General features: G+C 39.9%; 1 long non-coding RNA gene across 2 annotated transcripts in view; it reads right to left on the bottom strand.

The window, feature by feature from the left end:
- Positions 1 to 9,459, bottom strand: part of LOC111606819 — a 35,487-nt gene extending 26,028 nt beyond the window's left edge. The window contains exons 1-3 of one of the 2 annotated variants that reach the window (XR_002752252.1): positions 9,283 to 9,459; positions 8,969 to 9,123; positions 7,666 to 7,725 (exon numbers count right to left, since the gene is read on the bottom strand). This is a non-coding gene — a long non-coding RNA (uncharacterized LOC111606819). Of the gene's footprint in view, positions 1 to 7,579; positions 7,726 to 8,968; positions 9,124 to 9,282 lie in introns of those variants that run through there. The other variant, XR_002752251.1, reaches the window with a different exon arrangement.
- Between the last annotated feature and the right edge of the window lie 452 nt (positions 9,460 to 9,911).

Below are 9,911 nucleotides of genomic sequence, written 5' to 3' on the forward strand. Positions count from 1 at the left end.
AGGAGCACTTCCTCTCAAACGCTGGCTGAGGATATTGCAGATGACACATGAGCAGGAGGAGAGGAGCGGCCTCTCTGGGCCAATCGACTCCTCCTCATGAGAGGAAGGTTCACCCGACGCTCTGAGGTGAACATATTGACACAAACTAATGCGAGTATCTCAGAGGAGCAGTTAGCAGCTGATAATTTCAGATTGATGCGTTTAGATCAACGCAGATTCAAAATAACTTCAGCGGCTTCATGAACATAAATGTAGACGTTTTATGTTTCTCTAGATTGGAAACATAAAAAATATTTAGGGTGTATTCACAGCAGAAGCTTTATTTTCATCATTTGGTCCGGTTTCCTTCTATATTGTTCTTTTTTGTAAGCCGACTCATTTGGAAACAAACTTTCCTCCCTTTGGACGGAAATGACGAGACAAACCCAGAGGAAAGTTTGGAAGTTTGGAAATGCTGGTTGAATTTCTGCTCTGAAAATGTGATTTTATTCCAACTGCAAAACCGTTTTGAAAGTCAAGAGCAGCTCATTCAACTTTTCATAAAGTTATATTTCTAACTGTGGAACGGCGCCAGTAAACGACCAGCAGCGTCACTAGGTCTGGTTCCGGTCCAATCAGTACATCCAGTCTTAGCGTTAGCAACACCAAAGGGTTCGTTTTTACCATGATGCCCAGCAACGGTGGCTCGTTAAGTCCAAAAAGACGCAGATTCCTGCCGCCGGGTCAGGTTTTATTCTCACCAAAAGTGAACTGAGACCAGCACTAAAAATGGACCTGGGTCCAGCTGGTTGGTCGGCACCAAGAGTCGCTGGAGTAACAGCTGAACAAGGAGTGAAAAAAGGCTGGTCCATTTAAAACGGACCAGGCGGGTCAGTGTGAAAACACCTTCAAGCTAAATATGATGGACAGAAAAACATGTTCATAAACTCTGTGTGTCACAGCTGGTGGTCCGGTAGACCAGGCTGCAACATTTCCAGCTGCTGGTTCTTTTTCTCACTGCTGTGAGTCAAACAAACCAAACCATTAGAAAAACCTGTTCCCCTCCTGGCCTGTGGCGGCGCTGCACCAAGAACCACTGCAGGAAACGACGTGAAGACATGAGCGCAAAGTGTAAACCAAAAAGGAATCAGATTTTAGCATTTGTCTTGTTTTTGGTAAAAGATGATGAACCATTTCTCCTGCTAGTGCTAGGCTAGCACATTTGTTTTGGTTGTATTTACCCAGAATGCCCTGCATTGTAGTCCACTTCCTGTTCTGGAGCGGCCTCTGGTCCGCTTGGCGTTCACATACGCATTCAAACCGAACCAGTGTTCACTTCAACTGAACACAGACTGAGGTTTGCAGAACCAGAGTTCAATTTTTTACTTTTATTACGCATTCACACCAAACGAACCGAACTTTCCATGTAAACGGACTGGAGGTGGATTAAAGAGAACTGAACTGGAGGTGGATTAAAGAGAACTGAACTGGAGCTGGATTAAAGAGAACTGAACTGGAGCTGGATTAAAGAGAACTGAACTGGAGCTGGATTAAAGAGAACTGAACTGGAGCTGGATTAAAGAGAACTGAACTGGAGGTGGATTAAAGAGAACTGAACTGGAGCTGGATTAAAGAGAACTGAACTGGAGGTGGATTAAAGAGAACTGAACTGGAGTTGGATTAAAGAGAACTGAACTGGAGCTGATTAAGAGACTGACTGGAGGTGGATTAAAGAGAACTGAACTGGAGCTGGATTAAAGAGAACTGAACTGGAGTTGAATTAAAGAGAACTGAACTGCTGCAAATGCAGCCTCTGAAGTTGTTTCTTCAGTATAAAGCAGGAAAAAGTGAAGAATGAAAAGCTGGTTTAAGAGCCAAGAGCTTCCATGGTTTGCTGCAAGAATGAGTCAACAGAGAGAGAGAGAGAGAGAGAGAGAGAGAGAGAGAGAGAGAGAGAGAGAGAGAGAGAGAGAGAGAGAGAGAGAGAGAGAGAGAGAGAGAGAGAGAGAGAGAGAGAGAGAGAGAGAGAGAGAGAGAGAGAGAGAGAGAGAGAGAGAGAGAGAGAGAGAGAGAGAGAGAGAGAGAGAGAGAGAGAGAGAGAGAGAGAGAGAGAGAGAGAGAGAGAGAGAGAGAGCATGTTGACACCTGAGAGGCTCCAAATTAAGGTTGACAGGAGGGTTGGAGTGAAAAGAGTTTTCTGACCAAAGATAAAGACGTTCATCAAACACAAACTGTTTGTGTCTTTCTGTGGAAAACCTCCTGCAGTTTGACGAGTTCATAAACTTTAAACAGCATAATGACAGAAAGCTCCGTGTTTCACAAGAACAATGCAGCTTAAATATCAGGTGGTTTTAGCAGAAAGAAAGATTTTGACAAAAATGTGACTTTCTATTAGAGGAAGCTTTCTAAAGCTCCTCCGCCTCAGACAGGAACCTCCCGACGGTAGACAAGATAAATCTGACTTGTCAGACCTGCTGGGAAAACCAAATTAAATTTTCCGTCTCCTCGATTATGGATTTTATTCTTAGATTTTCTGTTTTTCATTCAGACATTGTAGTTTTTATGCGTTTATATAGATTTTTTTCTTCTGAATTGGCAAAAGGAGATGCATGGCGTCTACTGTCAAAATGTTTACGAGAATATTTAGTGGTGAGTTTATGGTGACAATGCAAATATAAATATTTCATTCATTTTCTGTAAAATCAGCTTTTTTTCTATTACAAAATGCATTTGCAAATGTAGTTGATTTTATAATCTAATGATTTAATAATGAAAGCTTTAATATTCCCTCTCAGAGTTTGATATTTTCTTGAAGAAGCGTATCTCAGCTGGTGAACTCTGCAGTGTGTTCAATACTCTGATCCTCTGCTAAAGTACAACCTGCTGCTCTGACACTCATTCTGTTGCACAGCCAAGATTTCATCACAGAGCTAACAACCATTCCACGCTCCATTTTCTACAAACTGACCTTTCTCTTCTCTTAATCACTCAGTTCTCACATTTCTGCCAGATTTCTGATCAGTGGAGAAAACCAGCAAGGACAAACGTGGAGGAGCGACGACATTCACAGCAACCATTTGAGCAAACCCTCATCAGGCAGAAAGTCTTTCTTACCAGAGCCTGTCTGGTCACATTAAATGCTACACGCTAAGTTACAAGAACAATGACAATAAAAGCCATTTTCAGTCTCTAACCGTTTTACACAACAAACTATTTTACACCAAATCCAGAAATGAGATTAATTTAAACCTGAAAGACATTTTTTAACCTCCAGTTTTAAACCACGTTACATTAAAAAAGATGAATAATTTCTGATTAAAAGCTGTTTGTGGAAATTTGCTGTTTTCTTTTTAAATAACCACCATTATATTTTGCATTTTTATGTTTTAAAGTAAATAAAATAATGTTTAGTTGTTAATATTTATGGACAAAAGGCGAAATACTAGTAAATGACAAACAAATCTAGACAAACATTACTAAAACTTTGTTATGGAAATGCAGAACAATGATTTGACTTTAAAAAAAGAGAAAACAGAAAAAGCCTGCTGCTGTTATAACTATATGTAGAAATCTTAGCTGGTTCTTATTTTAATCCAAAGTTATTAAGAGCATCACAGCTGCAGGTTGCTGATCTACACACATTTTATTTCTATCACAATTAACTAAAATTAATTCCCTAATGCCACCTGGCTGGTAGGTTCGTTTCTCACCATGTAAACGTTTTGACCCCGAACAGCATCAATCTCTGACCCTCAAACCAAACCAGCAGAAATTTGGACAAAGAAACAGAAACAAAGGAGCAGTTGCCATGGAAACCATGTCGGGGCTCAGGTTGAGAGCGAGCATCAGAACGAGGAAGGAGAGTTCAGAAACTTTCAGATGGAACCGTCTGAGCGTTTCACATTCAGCCCAATCACAGCTGGACAGCAGGCATGTTAGAGGTCAAAGGTCAGAGAGGAACAGGCTGAGATGAAGCTGAGGAAGCCGTCAAAACAAGGAATGCTGAAAACTCTGAACAGACAAACCTTTTATTAATTCCAATTTATTGGATCATCAGTTATTTAACATGATAAAAACTCAGGATTTAATCTATTTCCTGTTTAGATCAGAGAAATGAACGTCAGTCACACCTTCAGAGTAAAATCAAGTTGAGTCAAAAAATATACATTATTAAAAATAATTAATATTTACAGGTGTGTACTAACAATCCAGAAAAATAAATAAATCATGTTATTCCACTGATCTGAGTTTAAAGAGTTAAAATAATGAATGAATTTTCAGCCATTTTAAACTAAGAGACAAAAAACGTTTTCAGGTTTTTATTCTGAACTCTGAAAGTCTTGGATTAATTAAATTCTCAAAATGGACAAAGGTTTGAGTTACTACACTGAATTTCACTTTAAGATGGAGAAGATTCATTTTTTGAAGCAAATCAACAAAAACCTAAGAAATGATACATATGGAGATCTAAAGCAGCACATCTGGATTCAACTAAATGGGAACATTTTCACAAAAATGACTAAAACAATTTCTGAAATCAAACAAAACCAAATTCAAACATGGAAATTGACAGAAAAAATTATTTTTCATTTCAAAATTCACATGTTGGGATTCAACCAATGCTGCAAATGCATGTCAGGGTTAAGATCTAAAATCTAATCATCAGTTAGCAGAGAACCCAGGAATGATGCTAAAGAAAGAGCAGCAGAACTTCAACATCTTTACTGAAGCAAAAGTCAAAAGTAGCGAAGCTTCATAATGAAACTACTCAACTAATAAGAATATTCATAAAAGTACATTTCTTCAAAAAAGTTACTCATGGAAATGTGAGTAAATGTAACTAGTTACTGCCCAACTGTCAGTTGCTTAGCTTTAATAAGTGCATGTAAATCAGCGTTTTGCATTATTTTGTGTGTTTTCGCAGCACCAGGCCTTCTTGTTAACGTATGATTATTGCCAGCCCCAGGCGCTGGATGTGCTCTCCACTTAGCTTTGGGAAATCAATGTTCACAGTGACTCGTACAGCTGAATGCAGAGCAGACACTCAGTGCTGTAAATTGGTGCTTCACTGCAGCTGTGATCACACAGTGAGGACCTCTGTTACCTTTTCACTCCCGTTCGCCTCGAGTTCATTAGCAGCAGAGGGAGGCAATCTTAGCCAGCAGTTGTATTAGCTGCTAGCACAAGCTTTAAGAATGGCTGCTGACTGATGAGGATAATTGGAGAGGCTGGGAGAAAGTATCAAGGTACCATTACAACCTGCCCACTCATTTTCTATGTGAGAAGTTTTCTGGAGAAAATCTCTGCTTGCTGTTTGTCTGAAGGGATTATTCATCAAAATTAAATCAAGTTCTTCTGCCCTTCATTTTCCCCCCAACTGACTGACCAGCTGACTAATGAAGGCTGTCACCACAGATTTCCATCCATTATAGCTTCCAACCACTGGAGAGCGACACGTTTTATCCTTTTCCTGCATAATTTGAGCTCAGGGCAACACCAACCGGGTAATGAAAGTGGGATTTTTCTGAATGTATAAAAAATGTTTAGTTGCTCATTAAAAACACTAAGTTCACAAAATATCCTCAAAACCAAAATTTGTGTTTGACGCAACTCTGTTTGCTGGTTTCCTACCCTTTTCTCTGGCTAATATATCTTTTATTATTAATATTAACGTTATTTGGACATTTAATTTAACTGTTAGGAATACTTAAAGCTTCCATAAACATAATAACACATAAAGCAATTTTGTAAAACGTAATAAAAAATTAACTTTCTGGTGGATAAATTAAGAGACTCCTACATCTGGTTTCAGTAACTCCACCCAGGCAGACTGAGGGAAATGACTCTTCATCAGGATGATGAGAACAGGGATTCTCAGCATTCTGATGGAAACTTTCCTGGTTAAACTTCAGACCTTCAGGCTGGCGCTCCTGACTGTTGAAGTGACAGAGACTCAGAGTCGTCTGGGATTGAAAGGGATGTGAAATCAGTAACTGAAGGGAAAAAATTCAAAACGACGCTTCGCTTTGGTCAGACAGGAGGTTCATCCTGAAAGCAGACCGCAAGATGCTGAAAGAACCAAACCAAACCTACAAAACCAAATTATGTCCTGAGAACTGCAGCAAAGTGGACAGAGGAAACATTTACTGTAACGAAGGCAGGATTAAAGTTACTAAAGATGAAGGTTCCTGGAGTTCTGTTCTGTTGACAGTTGAGTTTAAAATTTAATAATTTAAACATCAGAATAAAGAAAAAACTGAACAGCCAACATGGATCAGATGGTCAGGAGAATTTAATTTGTATTTTTTTAAGTGTTGTGTGGATTTAGTTACACTTGTGTCCCATATTTTTTCAGAAGTTTTGTTTTCTTCTCTTTTTTTGGTCAGTTGAGGTTCTGACCCTGAAACTCTTTTTTTTAATGTTGGATCATGACCTCTGACCTTATGAGGCCTGCAGAACTTCAGATGTTCTGGTTTCTTTAGATCTGGCTCCATGATCTTTTATCTGTTCAGAATTTCTTTGAAATAAAAATGTAGATTGTTGCAGCTGTTATCCAACGGTAACAGATCTGCTCCAGAGATGCTTGATCTCACAGATTAGTGGCTAAAATAAAAACTTTCATGCATTTAGTAAAAATCATTTGGCACTACACAAATTAAACCGACTTGGTTATGAATAAGACTAATCTCAAGTTTGTAAAATGTCAACGACTTTAGAAGGACGACGTTTAAATGTTCATTCTGTGTTTTTGCTGAGCAGGAGTTGATCCTGGACTTTATAACAGGAAGTGAAGAGCCTCATTTAACGGTCCGGGTCCAGGTCCGGGTCCGTACCGTTAAAACTTATGTTTACAAATTAAAAATCATCCTCCCCTCCACAACATCAAACTATTCATCTTCTGAGATGACAGTGCTGCAATTTTCTTTAAATTTGCAATTCAAAATATGATGCGTTGTTTATTTAAAGACAAGACATACAGGACAAAACGCCTGGTGGTAAAATCCTGACAACACAGCGATAAGTCAGAGAGGTCAAAGGTCAGAGTAAAGAGCCTGTAACAGAAAAACCTGATTTCTGCATCAGCAGCAGCTCAAACATCAACCAAACTGAAAACATGATCAAATATCTGCCCACAAATCTGTCAGCTTCACAAACACAAACTTCAGAATAAAAGCACACAGAACAACTGCAAAGAGAAACAAAAATCTGCTTTCAGTTTCTCAGGTTATCTGTTAGAATTTAATAATCTGAAACATTTAAGTTTAAGTAAAAACAAGAAATCTAAGAAGAGAAATATTTTTTTCCACAGCAGTTTTTAGTCTGATAGATTTTAAATTTCCACTGATTCTCTGCCTTCAACACATAATCATTAAATCTGTGGAAAAAAGTCATAATTACTGTAATTTGCTTCAGTGAAGGATTTGTGCAGTGAAGCAAGAAGCGCAGATTTCTGGTGATGAAGAACTTGTGGAAAAGATACTGAACTGAATCGGAAAGCAACAGAAAATAAATGTCAATGTAAAGTTTATTTATGTAGCATTTTACAAACAGGCTAAAACTGAACCAACCGTTTACAAAGACAACAGGATAAATTAACAAGGAGAAAATTAAAGGTAAAGCTCCATATGGCAGCTCTGGTCGTTTCATTAGCTGGATGTTTTACCTTTATGGGTTCAGATGTTTTACCTGCAGGTTTGTCAGCGACGCTCCGTCCGAAAGAGAAACGGCTGGATGAAATTTCACCGTCTGTAAAACACGAATCCAATAATTCTGTCGATTTCATTCACATGCAGAGCTACAGCCTGAATCCTGATGTCAGATACGGGTCCTAATGTACAAAAGAATATTGGAAATTAAAAAAGGAAGAAAAAAATTCAGTGCGTATGATTAAATTCCCGTCTGACAGGAGCTGCTGCCACCCACTGTGACATTTTGAGAGGCCTGGAGGCGCCGATGTGGTCAGAACCGAGGAGAGAAGCAGCAGAAAGGAATGGAGGCTGAACGCCGTTCTGCTCTGAAGAAAACAATAGGCTGAGCATAATTTAACGGCTCTCTTCAGCCAGAGGAGAGGAGGAATAATGAGCAAATAGCACCAATAAAAGTGGAATAATAGCAGGATTAGCAGTAGCCTCACAGGCTTCTGTCCAGCATGGTTTATTATTTACAAGTTGTGTGCTGTGAGGCCTGCAGCTCCAGATAATAATATTGTCTTGGGTAACAAAAGCAATAAGGCTGAGCAGAAAACTTTAGGCACACCCCACATCACTCCGCTTCTCCCCGGTGGAGTGTGGAGGAAGGAGAGGAGGATCATGGGTAATCATTAGCGCTGCTGCAGGATGCTTTTCTTATCGTTTATTGTTAATTCTGATTTCTCAGGGAGATGTGAACTGGTGGGAGATGAATCTGAGCGGAGAGGAGGAGCCGTGGCAGAGGTTCGGTTTTATTTACCGACAAGCCGAAATCACTGAAATAAAAGCCTGAAATATTTCTCTCTGTGTGATTAATATATTAGATATATTAATCACAATATGTGTCAGAAATATTTCACTTTCTGACACACAAGAAATATTCAATCAAGTATATTTGTATGGGACATTTCAGCAGTTTTACATTATAAAAACAACAACTGTAAGAGACATTCTGTCATATTTTGGTCAATATTTCATTATGGTTGTAAATAAACCAACCAGCTGCTGTTCAGCCTTGATTTAAAGGAACTCAGTGTTTGAATTGCCTTGTTGCTGAAAATGTGTAATAAATAAAACTACATTACCTCCAGATCTGTGGCATATAGAAGCTGAATGTCGCTCCTCCATGGTTGGTTCTGCACTTTTATGCAATATTTTAATTTCCAGTCATATTAATATTTTCTAAAATCCAATTCTTTTACCAGCTGCAGGTAATAATCAACATTAACAGAAATAAGTAAAATATTTCACTCTGTGTGGAAATCAAACCTGCTGCTGCTGCTGTAATTTATTGAGCTGACCTGTTCCTGGTCTTCATGCTGTTGTGTGACGGAGCCGTTTGCTTCGTCCTCAGGAGTTTTATCCACTCCAGCTGCCTGTTCCCCATCCTGGACCCATCAGTCACCGTCCTGGTTCTCACCGCGCCGCCGCCTCCCCAGAGTCAACGCTGCTCAAGCTGAGAAAAGTGAGAGACGAGCCGTTTGTTGCTTCAGAAGGCAGCAGCGCTTTAAAAGCAGAACCTCCACAGATCTCAGCCAGGGTGTGATGCATTGATTTCTGCTCCCATCAGATGGCTTTCAGTCTCAGAAAGCCTGAGTGAGGCGATGAGTCTCACCAAGCCAACAAAGCTGCAGCCGGTCTTCAGCAGAACCCCTTCAGAGCCTTTTGAGGGTTTTTCCCTCCGTGTGGAGTTCGTTCGTCCAGCGGGTCGCAGGGAGCTTGCTGGCTGCTGAAGAGATTGCTGCAGGGCAAAAAGATGGAATCGATCACAGGGAGGAAGGTCTGCAGCAAGAAGAGCCGGGTGGAGGTGAGCGCTCCATCCGGCTCACCTCCACCCAGAAGACCCAGCTTCATCTGGAGAAGCTCGGTTCCTCTCAGAGTCTCATCTCTGTTTAAGATGTGTAGCTCAGGGCATTTCCTCACAACACGCTGCTGCTGCTCTGAACATCTGTCAACATTTTTAAATATCATGTTAGAAGCAGCAGCTCAGATTTATTTTGTCCAAATAAACGGGACAAAAACTTGAAATGAGGTTTGAGTTTGTGAAACTGATTCAGTTCAGCATCATTTTATTTCTACGTTTGCTCCAGCGTCTCTCTGCTCTGCAGTTTGAAGCCGTTCGATGTCAGTGTGTCTGCCACAGGAAGACAATGTTTCAAAATAAAAGCCTGCTGACTGATGAGCAGCAGGGTTTATGGCTGACTCAGCAAAGCCTTCCAGCATCTTGGGACTTTATATAACTTT

The sequence above is a fragment of the Xiphophorus maculatus genome, chromosome 23, assembly GCF_002775205.1.
Source record: "Xiphophorus maculatus strain JP 163 A chromosome 23, X_maculatus-5.0-male, whole genome shotgun sequence".
Taxonomy (NCBI): Eukaryota; Metazoa; Chordata; class Actinopteri; order Cyprinodontiformes; family Poeciliidae; genus Xiphophorus; species Xiphophorus maculatus.